At 40.5% G+C, this 20,780-nt stretch overlaps 1 protein-coding gene across 1 annotated transcript in view; it reads right to left on the bottom strand.

Annotated features, from left to right (window-relative positions):
• The window catches only part of LOC134357707 (cadherin-18-like), a 261,240-nt gene extending 241,705 nt beyond the window's left edge, over positions 1–19,535 (bottom strand). Inside the window, exon 1 of the mRNA XM_063069328.1 lies at positions 19,506–19,535. The gene's annotated coding sequence lies outside the window, so the exon portion shown is untranslated. The remainder of the gene's footprint in view (positions 1–19,505) is intronic.
• Positions 19,536–20,780: the final 1,245 nt, after the last annotated feature.

Raw genomic sequence — 20,780 nt, 5'->3', positions numbered from 1 at the left:
AGGCAATGCTTCACATGGGGCATTTGGGGACTGCTTCTTTAAATCTTTTCACTAAATCCATCACAACAGACTGATTTCCTGCTAACCACCCATTTTATTTCTACTTCCCATTCCCATTCTGGGGTGTAGATCCTATACTCATGATGGGGCAGCAGCACCTTATATTCCATCTAGATAGCCTCCAACCTGATGACATGAACATTAATTTCTATAACTTATGGTTATTTCTCCCCTCCCATTCTCCCTTTTCAGTTCCCCATTCTTTCTCCCCTCTTACTCCTTCCCTACTCCTCACTTGTTCATCACCTTGCTCTGGTAACTCTCCTCCTTCCCTTTCTGGCATGGTCTACTGTCCTCTGCTATCAGATTCCTTTTCTTCAACTAAGAAAATGCATGCATCTCCTTTTTATTAGCTCTACTCCATTGGTTGACCATTTCCCATAAAAAGACCCAAATGACTGCAAAGTGCATGGGAATGGGATAAGGGATTGCACCTTGGAGTCATGAAGAAAGTACTCACTCCAGGAAAAAAATTTATAAACCATCACTGATTGAATGATTCAAGGGATTGGGATAACATCAGCCGTTTTCAGCAACTCTCTGGGAAATATGCTCGATCTATCATTCTGTAATCTCCATATGTATCAGGGCATTGTCAAGAGAAAAGAGGAGTCAACATCTATTTGCCCAGTAACTGGAACATTCCTTCAAGCATTCCTTGTACTGATCTAGGGGATCATCCAACAGTGTGAGGCATTGAGAATTCCTTATTAAATGTAATTTTTGAAAAAAAGGAAGTAAGAGTAGGAATAGGTCTTTTGGCCCTTCCAAACTGTGCTTCAAAGCAACATAATTACAGCTGACAACCCAAGTTCACTATGACCTTCCGCTTTATCCCCATGATCCCTTAGGCACAAGAACTATACCTAACTCCAGCTTGAAAACATTTTGGTGATTTGGCCTCAATTGTCTTCTGTAGTAGGGAATTTCAGAGTTTACTACAATTTTTTGAAGATATTTCTCCTCATCTCAGTCCAGTAGAAGGTGATATGTGAAGACAGGTGGGTGGGAGAGGGGTGATGAAGTAAGAAGTGGGAGATAAGTGGAAAAGACAAAGAGCTGGAGAACGATGAATCTGATTGGAGAGGAGCATGGATCATGGGACAATGGGAAAGAGGAGGGGCACCAGGGACAAGGTGATAGGCAGGTGAGGAAATGAGGTAAGAGGCCATTGGGGGAAGTGAATAAGATGGAAGGGGGAGGGGAAAATACAGAAATTTGGAGAAATTGATGGTCATGCCATCAAGTTAGATACAACCTCAATGGAATATGACATGTTGCTCCAGTAACCTGAGAGTGGACTCATCAAGGCAGAGGAGGAAGCCATAGATCAACATGTCTGAATGGGAATATGGATAGGAATTGAAATGCTTGGCCATAGGGAAATCTTACTTTTTATGGATAGAGATGAGGTGCTCGACAAAGTGATTCCCCCATATATGTCAGGTCTCATCAATGTAGAGGAGGATAAAGACCATAAGACCATAAGACATAGGAAAGAATTAGGCCATTCAGCCTATCGAGTCTGCTCCGCCAATCCATCATGGCTGATCCCAGATTCCACTCAACCCCATACACCTGCCTTCTTGCAACATCCTTTGATGCTCTCACTGATCAGGAACTGATCAACTTCCACCTTAACTATGCCCACGGTCTTGGCTTCCACAGCAGTCTGTAGCAGAGCATGCCAAAGATTTACTACTCTCTGGCTAAAAAGAAATCCTCCTTACCTCTGTTCTAAGGGGTCACCCCTCAGTTGTAAGGCTGTGCCCTCTGGTTCTGGATATGCCCACCACAAGAAACATCCCCTCCACATCCACTCCATCTAGTCCTTTCAACATTCAGTAAGTTTCAATAAGATCCGCCCTCATTCTTCTAAATTCCAGTGAGTACAGGCCAAACACTCCTCACATGTTAACCCCTTTATTCCTAGAATCATGCTCATGAACCTCCTTTGGACCCTCTCCAATGACAACATGTCCTTTCTGAGATATGGGGCCCAAAACTGTTGACAATACTCCAAAAGCAGCTTGACTAGCGTCTTATAAAGGCTCAGCATTATCTCCTTGCTTTTATATTTTATTCCCCTTGAAATAAATGCCAACATTGCATTGAACTTCTTTACCACAGGCTCAACCTGTAAACTAACCTCCTGGGAGCCTTGTACGAGGACTCTGAAGTCCCTCTGCTCCTCTGACATTTGAACGTTTTCCCCATTTAGCTAACAATCTGCACTATTGCTCCTGTTAGCAAAATGCATTATCATAAATTTCCCAACACTGTATAAAAGCAGACGTTTTATAAGGTTTGACAAAGAGTCAGTTTAACATCTCAATCAAATGGCAGTTTCACCAATAGTTCCGTAGCCTTAATGAGGAAAATTATAGTAAAAATTGTCAGTTCTACAGACCAGTGTCTTGTATTTTACCTGGAATGTTTTCTAGTTGAGCACAGAATTATTCTTCTCACATTCATCTTCAGTCTTCTGTTCAACTTCATTAGTGGCCTCCAAACATCAATCGACCACAAACTAGTCCTCCAAGAACCTTTAGTGACCAAACTTGGAACTATTTCAGGAAAAGTTCAATTTTGCTTCATTCTTTCCTCTTTCAAATTTGTTTATATTTAAGGAACTGTACCTTGGTCCTCATCAATTCAAAATGTCCAATTATATCCTGGTTTTCATCCACTCAAAACAGATCAAGATCAAGAGAGCAAGCTTCAAGACCTTGCTCTCAATACATCCTTGTGCAACTGGATCCTCGATTTCCTCAGTTGCAGACTCCAGTCAGTTCGGATTGGCAAAAACATCTCATCCACAATCTCCATCAGCAAAGGTGCACCACAAGACTCTGTGTTTAACTCTGTGCTCTACTCACTTTACAATTATGACTGTGAGGCTAAGAGCAGCACCAATTTAAGTTTGCTGCTGACACCAATACATTGGCTGAATCAAAGTTGTTAATGAATCAGCATTTTGGAGGGAATTTGAAAATCTGGCTGAGTGGTGCTACAACAACCTTTTACTCAATGTCAGCAAAACCAATGAGCTGATTATACACTCTGGGAGGAGGAAACCAGAGGTCCATGAGCTAGTCCTCATCGGAAGATCGGAGGTGGAAACGGTTCGCAACTTTAAATTCCTCTGTGTTATTATTTCAGAGTACTGTCCAGGGCCCAGCACATAAGTGCAATTAAGTAGAAAGCGTGGCAACACCTCTACTTCCTTACAAATTTGTGAAGATTTGGCATGACATCTAAAACTTTAACAAACCTTTGTAGATGAGTGGTGGAGAGTATTTTGACTGGCTGCATCACAGCCTGGTATGGACATACCAATGCACTTGAACAGAAAATCCTACAAAATGTAGTAGATATGGCCTGATTCATTACAAGTAAAGCCCTCTCCGCCATTGAGCACATATACACGGAGCATTTTCGTAAGAAAGAAGCATCCATCATCAGGGATCCCTACCACCCAGATCATATTGTTGCCTTGCTGCTGCTATCAGGGAGAATGTACAGGAGCCCCAGGGTTCAACACCAGGTTCAGGAACAGTTATTACCCCTCAACCATCCGGCTTTTAAACCAAAGGGGGTAACTTTGCTCACCCATCACTGAAATATTGCCACAACCTATGCACTCACTTTCAGAGAATCTCCATCTCATGCTCTTGGTAATCGTTGCTTATTTACTTATTTATTATTATTATTATTATTATTATTATTATTATTTCATTCTTTCTGAATGCACAATTTGTTGTCATTTGCTCACTGGCTGAATGCCCAAGTTGGTGCAGCCTTTCATTGATTCTGTTATGGTTATTATTCTATTATGGATTTATTAAGTATGCCCACAAGTAAGTGAATCACAGGGTTGTGTATAGTGATGTACATGTACTTCGATAATAATTTTACTTTGAACTTTGCAGATTTATTTGCCATATGCATCCATTCATTAAATGTGCTATGATATCATGCCAACTAGGTTTGAAGCCCAGAAATATTGTATGGCATAGTCTCCCGTTTTCATCACTGATAAATCTTTGCCTGTTTCAGAATTAAAAGATTAATTGTTTCTATATTTTGATCATACTGCATGGTAACTGACACCTAGAGAGCACCAACTAGTGTTGAATTAAAGGCAGGTGCATAGAAATAATGATCTGCCTGAAAAGTCACAGTAAATGGGAATTGCAGAGGAAAGGTAACAGCCTTTCTAGTCACTGTCGAATCTTCACTGAGCTCCTGACATGAAGCTTTGGAAATTACATAGGTTTATCTCTGTATATATGCAGCCCAATGCTCTTATTCAATGCCTGACTCTCGATGTTTTAAGATCACACCCTCTGTTTGCGGTGGTGCATTTGAAAGGCAAGTATTTGGGATCAGCTCAGCCACATGGACATTCATGTTCAGAAAGCTTCAGGGTTGAGGGTTTTGTTTTTGGAGTAGTGCTGCAAAGACCAAAAGAGACCGATGCAGTCTGGCAACAGCCGCATCACAGGAGTTGCCAGTCAGCGTTGAACTCAAAATAGGACTCCCTCAGGGACTCCAGCTCCTGATTTTTCAACGGGGTTTACTCCCAAAGTCTTTTCCATGAGTAGGTATGAATGGATACAAGAGCTGCAGGGGGAGGGAAAGCCTACTGCATGGGCGACAGCTCGCTTTCCATATTGTACTGCCCTGGCTTGTGTATCACAGGACACAATATCATGGTCTCATGGACCTTATTGGTAGGAGGGCAAGGAGGAAAATACAGAATCAAGGGGTGGACTGGAGGTTGGCTGATGGATGGGGTCTGGCTGGGTGTCATGGGATCCATGTAGCAGAGCAGAGAGTCCCAGGAATGACAGTACATAATTAACCTTCCTGCAGGGAACCCAGTCTAGTGTTGTACCGGAAAATTCATGTCCTGGGATTGCCCACAAACAGATCTCCCCAGAAAATGCAAAGGAACGGGTGGCATGGTAGCGTAGCGGTTAGTGTTTCGCTTTACAGCGCCAGTGACCCAGGTTCAATTCCCGCCACTGTCAGTAAGGACCTTGTACACTATTGTGGTGCATATGAGTTTCCTCTAGGTGCTCCTGTTTCCTCCCACATTCCAAAGACATACAGGTTAGTAGGTTAAATGGTCACGTGTGTAATTGGGTGGCATGGGCTCGTTGGACCTGAGGGGTCTGTTATTGCACTAAGCCTCTTTAAAAAAAGTTATCATCAATACTCCAAAAGGAACTTTCCATGGTGACTAAGGGAAATCATATCAATGGTGCAGAGATGGTGCCTAGTCAAGCGTCCAGAGTCACATACAGTGACGTGGATATAGTCAATATTGTGACTCAGCCTAGGGGAAAAAATCAATTTCACTTGCATAAAACAGCATAAAAATGTCGTGTAATTGAATTCCTAAGCAGAGTCTCTTGTAGCTTAAAAGTACACATAAACCTGCCAAACTATATGTTGTAATAAATACCCATCTGAATTAATTTGGTCCATTAAAAATGGTTGCCTCTGCTCCAATACTTAACTTCCAACCACATAATGTTATCACTCTGTTTTCTACAAGCCATAAAATGTGGGCCATACCATAAAACTTAGCTGCATGGAAAACAGGTCGGTGATAAGAAAATGTTGTTTTTCACTTGTTAATTTTAGGTATTAATAATTTATATCCTGTATAATTGAGCATTGTAGGACGTGCATATAAAACTTGAAGTAGATGTGAAAACTAAAGAGGTTTAAAATATGTTTATAACTTTTTCATAGTCTTTCAAAAGTCATCTCATAAATTGGCAACTCATTGTTTCTTTTTGGTCACAATTCATAAATCTTTGTCATATTAAGTTGTTCCCATTATGAAAGTAAGATATTCATTATCCAAACTGAGCACTTTTAAGACTTTTTGAAGAATATCTTATAGATCAGCCTCCTGAATCATTTCACTAGTGCATTTAAAAGCCATTTTTTCAATTTATATTTTTCTTTCATTTAGTGAAAACTGCCATCTCATACAGCTTGTAGTGCCTCCATTTGAAGTAGAAATGTTTGCCTTCAATACACCAGGGAAAATCACACTTGAATGCCTGATCAACCAAACATCAAATTAATATTTAATATACAGTGGCCCTAGTAAGATCATAGCACAAGCAATCAATTATAAAAATGCATCCAATAGCCAGATTTGACATCATACTTCAAACCTGCCATTTTCTCTTCCCCCCCAAAAAATATAAATTACAACAATACATCAGACCACTTTAATTCAGAATCCACCAATGGAATCAGCCTTACCTTGTCTGAATGCCCTAACATTTAGCAAACTACTCAATTTGTAAGATTTAGGCTTTTCACTGCATCAGTGTCTCCGCTGATCCTACTCCTCTGAGAGGCATGAGACTGTGTGATTTCAAATCTCTAATCTCTGATGAACAGTTTCTGCACGTCTTAAAGGCTTCCTCTCTGATTGGTTAGGCCTGTGCCTACCTTCCTTTTAATCTCTCCTGTTTCCTCCCCCATCACACATCCCTCCCTCTCTCTCTCTCTCTCTCTCTTTATCCTTTTCTCACTCAGTCACTCTCTTCCCTTTTCTTATCAAGCACTTCAGGACAAAATACAATAAATGCAGGGAGCACGTTGTATCACTGTACAAGAAAGTTAATTAGTTAAAGGTTTGAAGCTGTATTCACACGACCAGTGAGAAATGGTAAGAGCTAATCATCAGTGTACACTCATCAATCCTGGGCAAAGGGGTTTTGGCAGTCAGGTAGAGTGGGAGTGCACTGAGACAGAGATACAAGTCCTTTGGAAGAGAGCTGTTAATAAATTTAACATCCTGTGCAAAGCCACTGCATCTACTAAACACTTAACTTGTGGCTCATTCATCAAGAAGCCAGAGTCCGCCACCGATATATGCTTCAGCTCAGGGGACGTCTGTTAGTGCTTTGATTTTGAAGAGCTCAAGGTAAATAGAAATCATTCCCCAAAATTGCACCTAACTCAACAGGCACAAGAACAAATTGGAAAATATGCAAAAAAAAATTGCAGCCATTTCTTTTTGAAACTAAGTCACTGGAGATAATTTATACCCTTGTCACGTGAGAAACAGCAATTCAAATAGACTTCATGCAAAATTCATGGTGAAATTGGCACCTTGTTCCACTTGCTGTCTCCTCGAGTTTGAATAAAAAGTACTGAGAGACGGAATAACAGCTGTGATTTTACCTAGCATCATGGACACCAGAGCTACAGTATAATTAACAGAGCATCTGTGCATCACATCTGACAGACACCATTATATGTGCAATCACTTCGGAGGAATGGGAGGTGGGTGCAATGGGCCAGCTCGGGCAACAAAATGTGAGGCAGACTGCAACATGCAGCCAAGTAAAGAAATGCACATTGCTGATTGGTCTCTTAATTTTCTGGTCAATATTAGAGGCTGCCTGGTTGAAACCTTCCAACCTTTGATCTTTCTCTCTTCTACCACTTGCTGCAAGCAAATGAGAAAACACTTTACATTGTCCGTGTGGAATTGCATTATACAGGGGAGAAAAAGCCCAGAATCAATGCCCAAAAAGATACCAATAGCATTGTAATATACCTCACTGCATCCTGGGCTGTTCAGGAATGATGGAGTGATGAAGCAAACTCAGGCATTTGAACTCTCAAGCCTCTCATTCAGAGGAGAGGATGCCAGCAACTGGTCCACAACTGACATTTTAACAAAAAGCAATTATACTGTAACTGAATTTCCATACACGAGCTTATAAAATCTTACACACACTCTGAAATGAAAACAACATGAATCTCAACTAATTCAGTAACAAAGTGAATTTCTTGACAGGGTGCTGCTGTGTTAATGCTTTCCGACAAATTAAGTAGACATTTGCCTTATGGAGCATTTGGATTTGACAAGCAAATGGTTGTCCTCTGAGATCAACAGCAGGGAAATCTTAAAACTAGTGCCAAGAAAAGAACTGCATGATCTGTCCATGTAGAAGATACGGCTACATTTCAGTGCCATATTTCACTGAGCAACAAGTTCATCACCATGGATAGTGCACACCATAGACTTAAAGATACTATTAATCACTCTCATGAATAGAACCATAAAGCGCACAAGTAAATTCTATTGACTACTATTTTTGATGGAGAGTCAATTTTAATGAGTGTGTTAATTAATTTGCTAGTGCTAACTAACGTCAACTGATATCATGGCAGTGATTTCTAACGATACATTTCAATCTCTATAAATAAGGTTTGTACATCATGGAGCTCGTGAGCATTTTTGACTAACCTCCCAATGGTAAGTGAAACCAACTTCCCATACGGAAATAACATTGGCTGATCTTGCATTTAAGGGTCATAGAGATACAGAAACATACAACATAGAAAGAGGCCCTTTGGTTCAGCTGGCCCAGGCTGACCAAGATGCTCAACTACTCTAGTCCCATTTATCCGTGTTTGGCTCATACCCCTGTGAACTTCACCTATCCAAGAACCTGTCCAAGCACTTCTTAAATGTCAAACAAGAGAAAATCTGCAGATGTTGGAAAACCAAGTAGTACACATAAAATGCTGGAGGAGCACAGCAGGCCAGGCAGCATCTATGGAAAAAAAAATTAGAGTCAATGTTTTGGGCTGAGATCCTTCATCAGGACTGCAGTAAAAAAGATGAGGAGTCAGTGGAGGGAAGGGAGGAAGAAACACAAGGTAGTAGGTGAAACCGTGAAGTGGAGAGGAGTGAAGTAAAAAGCTTGGAAGTTGACTGGTGAAAGACATACAGGCTGAAGAAGGGGGATTCTGCTAGGATAGGACAGAAGGCCATGGAAGAGAGAAAAGGGGGAGGAGCACCAAAGGGAGGAGATGGACAGGTAAGGAGATAAGGTGTGAGAGGGAAATGGGTATGGTGAATGGTGAAGGAGAGGGTGGGGGCCATTACCAGAAGTTCGAGAAATCGCTGTCCATGTCATCAGGTTGGAGTAAGGAAGATTATCCAAGCCTGTAGCAGGATCTGGACCAGCCGGAAAAAATGGGCTAAAAAATAGCAGATGGAATTTAATGCAGACAAGTATGAGCTGTTGTACATTTGGAGGACTAACCAGGGTAGGACTTGTTCAGTGAGTGGTAGGATACCGAGGAGTTCTGTAGAACAGAAGGATCTCAGAATACAGATCCATAATTCATTGACAGTAGAGTCACAAGTAGAAAAGGTTATAAAGAGAGCTTTTGCACATTAAACTTCATAAACCAGAGTATTGAGTACAGGAGATGGGATGTTATGTTGAAGTTGGAGAGAAAATTTGCAAGGATGATGGTAGGACATGAGGTCTTGAGTTATAGAGAAAGATTAAATAGGTTAGAACATTATTGCCTGGACTATAGGAGGATGAGGGGAGATTCAATAGAGGTATATAAAATTACGAGGGTTATAGATAAGGTAAATACAAACAGGCTTTTTCCTCTGAGATTGGGTGAGATTAGAACTATAGTTCATAGGTCAAAGGTGAAAGGCGATATATTTAAGAGGGAGCTTCACTCAGAGGGTGCTGAGAGCGTGGAAAGAGCTGCCAGTGAAAGAGTTTGATGCGGGTTTGATTTCAAAATTCAAGGGAAGCTTGGGTCAGTACATGCATAGCGGTACATAGAAGGCATTGGTCCAGCAACAGGTTGTTGGGACAAGGTTACATAATAACTCGGCATGGATTAGATGGGCTGAATGGCCTGCTTCTGCACTGTTGTGTTCTATGCACCTATGTGTCTATGATTCTAAATCTATCTCCTCTCACCCTGAACCTATCACTTTAGGAAAACACCCTATCTGTGCCCTTCATGATCTTATACATCCTCCATAAAGATAAAGATTAAAGATTATCTTTGTCACATCTGCATCAAAACATACATTGAGGTGTGTCATTTACATCAAATCAAATCAGCAAGAATTGTGCAGGGCAGCCTGCAAGAGTCATCATGCTTCCAGCACCAACATAACATACCTACAATTTACTAACCCCAACTGTTTGTCTTTCGATTGTGGGAGGAAACTAGAGCATCTGGAGGAAACCCACATGGTCTCAGGAAGAACATACAAACTCCTTACAGACAGCAACAGGAATTGAACCCCGATCTTACAGCTGGTGGTGTAAAGTATTGCACACTACTCTCACACTACTGTGCATATTTAATGTGTAATAAAATGATAGAAACATAGAAAACCTACAGCACAATACAGGCCCTTCAGCCCACAAAGCTGTGCTGAACATGCCCTTACCTTAGAAATTACCTGGGGTTACCCATAGCCCTCTATTTTTCTGAGCTCCATGTACCTGTCCAGGAGTCTCTTAAAAGACCCTATCGTATCCACCTCCTCCACCGCTGCCAGTAGCGCATTCCACGCTCTCACCACTCTCTGTGTAAAAATCTTACCCCTGACATCACCTCTGTACCTACTTCCAAGCACCTTAAAACTGTGCCCTCTCGTGCTAGCTATTCCAGCCCTGAAATGGCAACTGAAATAAGCAACCATGGGAACATAAGAAACATAAGCAGAAGTAGGTCCTGTATTAATGATTCAGTTTAATTGCATTCAATGATGGAATACAGGTTGATCTGAATATTGGCCTTAGCTCCACATTCCTGTTTGGTCCTATAATCATGCTCGTGCACCATTGTGGTTGGCGTGACACCATTACGGCTTGGGGCTTTCCAGAGTTCAGAGTTCAATTCTGATACCATTCTGTAATGAGTCTTCGTATGTTCTTCCCTTGGAATGCGTGAGTTTTCCCCAGGTGCTCAATTTTCTTCCCACAGTCCAAAGACGTGCTGGGAAGGTTAATAGGTTGTCCTGTGATTAGGTTAGGGTTAATCGTGGTTGTGGGGTTGCTGGGGTGGCATGGGTCAAGTAGACAGAAGCACTGTATTGCTAAATAAGTAAATCTTTGATTTCCCCTAAAATCTATAAAGCTACCTCAGCTGTAAACATACTTATTGATTCTGCATCCACAGCTCTCTGCAGTATGGAATTCCAGTGATTCACATTCCTTTCTGGCTCAGTTTTAAAGACAGTAGGTGATCCCTTTTCACTTCCAAACTTTGAACAGTACATCAAAGCAGAAATATTCTGTCAGCACTCACCTTGTCACACCCCAACAGGATTTCACGTGCTTCAGTAAAATAAGAGTTAAAAAAAAGCAGTTTAGCCTCAGTGTACTGAGTCTTTCCTCCTCAGCTAAGACCTTCATAATCTGCTGTGCCTTCCAGGTAAGAATTTTGTTTCTAGAATGAGTCAAAACTGTATGTAGTAATCCATGTGTCATCTCACCAAAATCCTTGGCACTTACAGCAAAACTTATTTTAATGTTGAATTCTATACCCCGTAATAAAGGCCAATATTGCACTTACCTGCCTAATCATTTGCTACTCTAACACTTAGTGTTTCTTGGACTTGAAAATCATCTGAAATAAATCATCATTCAATATTTGAACAAAGTTCAACTTTTCTACTCTTTTTTTCCAGCTAGGGTATTTCTCCACATAATAATGTACCTGCCAAAATCAAGCATACACACAGTATGTTTACACATTGTTGCCAGCTCTATAGGTCCTTATGACATTTCTTTCTCTACTGAACTATGAATCATATGTGCATTTGATTCAACAAGCCTGATCTTAATGTCTGACACCCAAAAGGTTAAGTCATATGGTCATCTGATTCATGCTTGAACATTATTGAAAAGGAACTGAACAGTCTGCAGTTTTCACAAAGCTGAATGTCCAGCCCAGTACACACTTCTTTGACTAATAAATGAAATACAGTTCCTCATGGGCTACTACCTGAAGTCTCGACAGCTCACAGATGCTCTGTTTCTAGGGACAGTGGCCACATTATTTTGTAAACCTGGAGCTACAAAATGTAAAGGTGAAAATAAGGAACATGCTGGCCCAATGAGAATGATGCGGGATTAGAACACAGTCCTCCATCCTCTGTCAGTGACACCAAACACACTAGTAATTGCTCCATGGCCTTCTGTTTCCAAAATTTGTTATGTTAACTTCAAACTACAATGCACATGCATTGCTACATATATGTTTAGTGATGTAGTCCACTTTTTCCCCTTTACATTCCTAACAGATTTTACTTAAAACTATGGTTAAACAAATTCAGACCATAAGACATAGAACACAGTCCTAAATGGATTTCCCTCTATTCTGAGGCTCTACTCTCTTGTCCGAAACTCCTCCAATATAGGAAACACTTTCTCAACATCCACTCAATCAAGGCCTATCAATATTTGATAGGTTTCAATGAGATCTCCCCCATCATTTTTCTAAATGCCTGTGAGTTCAGTCCCAGAGCCATCAAGCACTGCTCGTACCTTAACCCTTTCATTCCTGGGAATCTTATGAAACTCCTCTAGAGCCTCTCCAATGCCAGTCATCCTTTCTTAAATAAGGTATCCAAAACTGCTCACAAAACTCCAAGAAAGGCCTCACCAGGGCTTATAAAGGCTCAATATTACATCCTTGCTTTTATATTCTAGTCCTCTAGAAATGAATGCTGACATCATATTTGCCTTCCTCACCACTGACTCAACCTACAAATTAACTTTTAGGGAATCCTGCACGAGGTCTCCCAAGTCTCTTTTATACACGTCAGATTTTTGAATTTTCTCTCCTTTCAACCCTTTCATTTCTCCTACCAAATTGTCTGACCATAAATTTCCCGACACTGTATTCCATCAGCCACTGTTTTGTCCATTCTCCTAATCCAAGTCCTTCTGTAGCCTCTCTCCTTCCTCAAAACTACCTCCCCTTCCATCTATCTTCATATTGCCTGCAAACTTAGCCACAATATCATCAATTCCATCATACAAATCATTGACATATTATCATAAAAAAGAAGCGGTCCCAACACAGACTCCTGTGGAACACCAGGAGTCATCAGCAGCTAACAAGAAAAGGCTCCCTTTATTTCCACCCTTTGCCTCCTGTAAATCAACCAATGCTCTATCCATACTACTCACGTTCCTGTAATACCATGGGCTCTTAACTTGTTAAGCAGCCTTGTATGTGGCACCTTCACAGAAGCCTTCTGAAAATCCAACAGCACAACATCCACCAATCATCCTTTGTCTATCCTGCTTGTGGTTTCTTCAAAGAATGCTAACAAATTTATTAGGCAGAATATTCCCTCAAAGAAACCATGCTGACTACAGCCTACTTTGTGCTTTGCCTTTAAGTATCCCCAAACTACACCCTTAACTATCGACACTAACATCTTCCTAACCACTGAGGTCAGGCTAACAGGCCTATAGTTTCCTTTTTTTTCCGTCTCTCTCCTTCTAGAAGAGTGGAGTGACAGTTACAAATTTATACTCCTCTGGAACCATGCCAGAATCAGGTGATTCTTGAAAGATCATTATGAATGTCTCCACAATCTCTTCAGTCACTTCTTTCAGAAACCTGGGGTGCAGGCCATCTGATCCAGGATATTTATCTATCCTCAGACCTTTCATTTTCCCAAGAATGTTCTCCCTAGTAATGGCAATTTCACACACTTCTGCCACCTGACACTCTCGAAATTCCAGCAGACTGCTGGTGTCTTCCACAGTGAAGATTAATACAAAATACTTATTCAGTTCTTCTAATATTTCTTTGCCCCGCCATTACTACCTCTCCAGCATAATGTTCTAGTGGTCTGATATCTACACTTGCCTCTCTTTCACAACTTTATATATGTGAAGTTACTTTTGGTATCCACTTTAATATTACTGGTTGGCTTAACTTCATATTCCACTTTTTCCTTTTTTATAACTTTTTTAGTTGCTTTCTTTTAGTTTTTAAAATTTTCCCAATCCTCTAACTTCCCACAAATTTTCACTCTACTCTTGGTCCTCCCTTTGTCTTTTATGTTGGCTTTGACTTCTCTTGTCAGCCATGGTTGTGTCATCCTGCCTTTAGAATATTTCTTCCTCTTTGGGACGTATATAAGCTGCGTTTTCTGAATTGCTCGCAGAAATTCCAGGCATTGCTGTTCTGCTGTCATCCCTGCCAGTGTTCTTTTCCAATCAATTTTGGCCAGCTGCTCTCTCATGCCTCTGTAATTCCTTTTACTCCATTGTAATACTGATACATCTGATTTGAGCTTCTCCTTCTCAAATTGCAGGGTGAATTCTATCATATTTTGATCACTGGCCCCTATGGTTTCCTTTACCTTAAGATCTGTAATCAATTCTAGTTCATTGCACAATACCCAATCCAAAATAGCTGATCCTTAGTGGGTTCAACCACTGACTGCTTTAAACATCCATCTCATAGGCTTTTAGAAATACCCCCTCTTGGGATCCAGCAGCAACCAGATTTTTCCAATCTACTTGCATATTGAAATCCCACATGACTATTGTAACATTGTCCTTTTGATATTCATTTTCTTTCTCCTGTTGTTCTCTGTAGATCACATCTTTATTACTGTTTGCGGGTGTCTGTATATTACTCACATCCAGGTTTTTTTTTACTCTTGCAGTTCCTTCACTCTACCCACAATGATTCAACACCTTCTGATCCTATGTCTCCTCTTTCTAATGATTTGATTTCATTTTATACCAACAGAGCCATACTACTCCCTCTGCCTACCTGCCTGTCCTTTCAACACAAAGTGTATCCTTGAATGTAGAGCGCCCAGCTGTAATCTTCTTTCGGCCCGAATTCAGTGATACCCCAACAACGTACATGATGATCTGTAACTGTGCTACAAGTTCATCTGTATACCATGTGCATGCAAATATAACACTTTTTCAGTCCTGTATTCACCCTTTTTGATTTTGGAGCATAAGACCATAAGATATAGGAACAGAATTAGGCCATATGGCCCATCAACTCTGCTCTGCCATTTCATCATGGTTGATCCAATTTTCCTTTCAGCCCCAATATCCTGCCTTCTCCCCATATCTCTTCATGCCTGATCAATTAAAAATCAAAGATTTTGTCTACCTTTTACATTGCAACATTCAGCTGACTGCAATTTTGCTCTATCATCAGTCTCTCCTTGCTAGCAGTATCACTACACACTGCCTCTGTTTGTAAACCAACTACCTCACCATCAGCACTATCACTCCAGTTCCCACCTCCTCCGGAACAACTCTAGCAAACTCGCCTGCGAGGTTACTTGTCCTCCTCAGGTTCAGGTGTAAATCCTCCCTTTTGCACAGTTCGTACCTTCCCCAGAATAGATCCCAATGATCCATAAATCTGAACCCTGCCCCCTGCATCAATTCCTCAGTCTGCTAGACCATCCTATTCTTACACTGACTGGTGCGTACGAAGGGTAGCAATCCAGAGATTACTATCCTGGAGGTCCTTTTTTTTCAGCTTTCTACCTAGCTCCTTAAAATCTCTCTTCTGGACTTCCTCACCTCTCCTACATATGTCGTTGGTGCCAATATGTACCAAGACTTCTGGCTGCCTACCCTCCCTCGTTAGAATGCCATGGATCCAATCCGAGACACCAATATACCATTCGTGTGTCTCTATCGCTCCCAGAGAATTTCATCTCTGTTCCTCTGATTATAGAATCTCTGATCACCACCACAGTCCTTTTTCCTTCTGAGACATACCAGAGCTCCAGTCACAGCAGCTCCACCCAGAAAGTCATCCTCCTCAACAGTATCCAATGTGGTATTCTTGTTATTAAGCGGATTGGCCGGAGGGCTCATTTCCCACTAGCTGCCCATTTTCCTTCCTTCTCCTGACAATCACCTAGTTACTTGCCTGCTGCAACCTTGGGGTGATCTCCTCCCTGTAGCTCCTAAATATCACCTCCTCTTTCTTCTGTGTGATCACTCTCCGAAGGGTTCCTTTACCTTAAGATCCCTAATAAAATCTGGTTCACTACACAACTCCAAATCCAGAATTTCCTTTTCCCAAGTGATCTCAACTACAAGCTGCACTAAAAAGCATACTGCAAATTCCCTTTCTTGGGCTCCATCACCAACCCGATTTTCCAAATCCAACTACATATTGAAACCCCCCACAGCTACTGGGAACCACGCTAAGCACGGGGCTGTTTAAGTAATAATACAGTGTTTGTTCTCATTGACTATTTATCATACTCAGTTGAGGAAAAGAGGGAATCTCATCTTCCCCTGCCATTCCTCTCCACCCCTTCTGCGAGCACAATTGTACCAACTCCAAAAATAGCTGGGCCGTTCGGAGTAGCTGTCCCTAATTACAAGATTATAATGGGAAAAGATTTTCCGATATACAGATAGACAGCAGCTTAGTCCTTTATTATACCAAACAAATTACATTTATCCATTCTCTAAATAGCAGAAAGACCAATCACGTACAGAGAGGTTTTCTGAAAAATCTCACCTAAACTTTATGGAATATACACAGAGTGTTGGCCATATGCCACAGTCCTTAAAAGAGTATGTATTAATATTACATAAGCCACATACGTTACACAGGCTTTGAATCTGTAGTGTCAAGTGCTCGGTCTTAGGTTTTATTTGTTTGGATTAATTGAGTTAGTGAACGAACGGGTACTGAGACGGCCAGAAAAATGCTGTATTTTGCTGTAGCTTCATCATTTTTAATAGAAACAACACCAAAAAAAAGAGAACAGAATGTGTCAGAGCTACATCATTGGGCACAATCAGCGGAATAAACTTTTCAATTCAAACGAAGGGTTTGCAATAATATTTTTAGAGAGTAAATAACATTGTAAAAATTGATAATAAAGCTGAGAAGGTGTCTACATTGAATGATATTCTATGGAATGACAAGGAAACTACTCTGTTAAGTGAAAGGCCTGAAAGCATGTACCACCAATTTCAAAGACAGCTTCTACCCCACTGTAATAAGACCACGATATAGTTCCCCAGTGCAACAAGATGAACCCTTGACCTCACACTCTACTGCACCTTGTTATCATCCTGCACTTTATCTGCACTGCATTTCCTCTGCAGATGTCGCACTTTACTCTGCATTGTTCTACCTCAATAATCTGTGTAATAATTGATCCGTCTGAAAAGTATACAAGGCAAGCTTTTCACTGCATCTCAGCACATGTGATAATGATAAACCAATACCAATAGAAACACACAATAGGTTACCAAGTCTTCAGTGCTAAAGATGATCCTAGAATTACAGATGGGGATTGGGTTTCCAGAAAATAGTCAATATTATCAGGATAGTCAATAGTCAATATTATCAGGACTTTCATATGAAGAAAGACTGGATGAACTAGGCTTGTACTCGTTGGAATTTAGAAGATTGAGGGGGGATCTGATTGAAACGTATAAAATCCTAAAGGGATTGGACAGGCTAGATGCAGGAAGATTGTTCCCGATGTTGGGGAAGTCCAGAACGAGGGGTCACAGTTTGAGGATAAAGGGGAAGCCTTTTAGGACTGAGATTAGGAAAAACTTCTTCACACGGAGAGTGGTGAATCTGTGGAATTCTCTGCCACAGGAAGCAGTTGAGGCCGGTTCATTGGCTATATTTAAGAGGGAGTTAGATATGGCCCTTGTGGCTACGGGGATCAGGGGGTATGGAGGGAAGGCTGGTGCAGGGTTCTGAGTTGGATGATCAGCCATGATCATAATAAATGGCGGTGCAGGCTCGAAGGGCCAAATGGCCTACTCCTGCACCTATTTTCTATGTTTCTATGTTTATATTTTTCTGCAGTGGGAAGCTACATCAACTGCATTAAGAAATGCAAGTTGAGAAAATGTTTATTTTTTTACTTATTTGCACATAAATAAAGATTAACAGCTAATTTAAATCATGATAGTATGGATATTAAATATTACAATGCTACATCCATCCCAACCAGGCTGCAAAAATAGTCTACTGAAACCATTGACCTTTCCAATTCATATTGAACAACAAAGGAGGGAATTGAATAAGGATGGAACACAATAGAATTCTGTAGAAGTCAAATTAGATTGAGTAGCCAATGCCATTACAATAGATCCTAATGCAAACAGTATGACTATGTGGTGATTAAAAGGTGACAAAGAACCAGTTGATGAGCATTATTCAGTGTTCACTTCACATGATCTAAATGCAGATTTGATAATAGTCATCAACCAGACCTGCCATACACATGTCCAGTTGAAACTAGTGTGCATGCGCCAGTCGTGCATGCAGCTTGTTATAGTTCCATCCCCACAACATCACTGGCCTTACGGATGAGTTTGTTGATTCTGAGGGTAGCAGACACCAACAGAATCAACAAACTCATTCGTAAGGCCAGTGATGTTGTGGGGATGGAACTGGACTCTCTCACGGTGGTGTCTGAAAAGAGGATGCTGTCCAAGTTGCATGCCATCTTGGACAATGTCTCCCATCCACTACATAATGTACTGGTTGGGCACAGGAGTACATTCAGCCAGAGACTCATTCCACCAAGATGCAACACTGAGCGTCATAGGAAGTCATTCCTGTCTGTGGCTATCAAACTTTACAACTCCTCCCTTGGAGGGCCAGACACCCTGAGCCAATAGGCTGGTCCTGGACTTATTTTCTGGCATAATTTACCTATTATTATTTAATTATTTATGGTTTTATATTGCTATATTTATACTCTGTTCTTGGTTGGTGCAACTGTAACAAAACCAAATTTCCGTCGGGATCAATAAAGTATGCCTATGACTATGACTATGACTATGACTATAAGGGTCAGCATTGTTTGACCATTGACACAGAAACAGGACTTTGAACTTGAAGTTGTAGAACTTAGTTGATTCCTAGTTTAGTACAATGAAAGGTTTTTACCAGATTTTGCAATATTGTGACAGGACTGGTCCCATTACATCAGTTACTAAAGAAAGGAAATAAGTGTATATATATATAGATTTCCTTGTTGCCAATAGCTTATAATAAATGTAAATACAGTCTTGGAAGTCAACTTTTGTTACTTCACAATAAAGACACACATTAACGCTTGATGCTGTGAATCATGGAGTGAGTAATGTCTTCACATAATAAATAATGGCCAAGAGAAATTAAATGAATTTTCAACACATACATTAATGAAGAGTGACAGAAACTATGCTCAAATGGAGTAGAGGAAAACAGCGTCAATTTCTTAAAATTAAGTAACTATAAATGCTGAAAAACCCGACATAAAACAGAAAAGACGAGCAACACACACAAAATGCTTGAGGAACTCAGCAGGCCAGGCAGCATCTATGGAAAAAAGTGCAGTCGATGATTTTGGCTGAAGCCCGTTGGCAGGACTGAAATGTCGACTGTACCTTTTCCCATACATGCTGCCAGGCCTGCTGAGTACCTCCAGCATTTTGTGTGTGTTACTCGGATTTCCAGCATCTGCAGATTTTCTCTTGTTTGTGTTAAAACAGAAAACGATAGATATGCTCAGCAAGTCAGACAAGATCTGTGAAAATAGGAACAGAGTTAATATCTATTGTTGGGATCCCTACCTCATTGTGAATATTGGTGCTAGTTGTTCATTGCTAACTGCCTCAGAACTTCAAGGACAGTTAATCACCAATTTTATTGGTTCATTTCATACACCATCCAGGCCAAGTTGAGTAAGGATGAAATTCAAGGTGTAGTTTCAAGATTGCCATTGCTGAAAACATCTTAAACAAAAATAAAAAACCCTGCAAATAATTGCTGAGTATTATGTTTACTGACTCGCACCTTGACAGCTACAAAATTATGTGACGTGAAGGAAGATTGAAACAATAATGAAAATTGTAAGCTACAATGAACACTCAATCAAAACGTGCACTGAAAAAACAAATACATTAAGTTATCTTTGGAAGTCAAAACAGAATTAATTAATCAGATGCTTCTGTCTAGAAGTTATACATTTTGCATTGGATCTTGTTCTACACAAACAAGCAGTGTGAAGTTTAATGCATGAATCTTTGTGCTGAGTCATGCTTGTGCATTTTGGTTGACAATAAACTACACTCTATTTAATTATTTCAGTGGAGAAGAGATTAAAACATACTTCAAATCATGCTTATCCAACATTAAGAACTGAAGGATGACAATGCATGAGGAAATGCTATTCTGACATCAGAAGCTCATCTCACACTAGATCTTATTGTATTTTGAACAATTTCAGTGCTCTTGCCTCCATTATTTATATTGCAAACATTTATCACTGAGTAGATGGAAGGATTTGGCAACTTGACCAACAAGTGTTAACATATGATATTTCAGTATTTAATAATCAGGATTAAAACAACTGAATTTTTCATAATTTGAGATAAACATACAACGCTATGATATACACTCTTAATTGATACTTTCTTAGGTATAGGAGTAGAACCCTGTGTGGTCTTCTACTGCTGTAGCCCATTTATAGATGCTCTTCTACACATCACTATTGTAACATCTGGTTACCTGACATACTGTCACCTTCCTTTCAGCGAGAACGAGTCTGACCATTCTCCTCGGACCTTTGGAGATGGGTGGCATTACTAGTAGGGAAAATGTCATGACAGTGCTTAGTCAAGGCAGACTGGAGAAGTCATCCAGTGAAGCTTTATGGGTGGAACGAAGGAATAAGAAAGGCATGACCATGTTAATGGGGCTATATTATAGACCCAATCTTAGAGTTTTTTGAGGATTTTACCAGGAAACTGGATGAAGTCAAGGCAGTGGACATTGTCTACATGGACTTCAGCAAGCATTTCACAAGGTCCCGCATGGGAGGTTGGTCAAGAAGTCTCGATCACTAG

This window comes from Mobula hypostoma, chromosome 17 (genome assembly GCF_963921235.1).
Source record: "Mobula hypostoma chromosome 17, sMobHyp1.1, whole genome shotgun sequence".
NCBI lineage: Eukaryota > Metazoa > Chordata > Chondrichthyes > Myliobatiformes > Myliobatidae > Mobula > Mobula hypostoma.
This window is presented reverse-complemented; position numbering and strand designations above follow the sequence as displayed.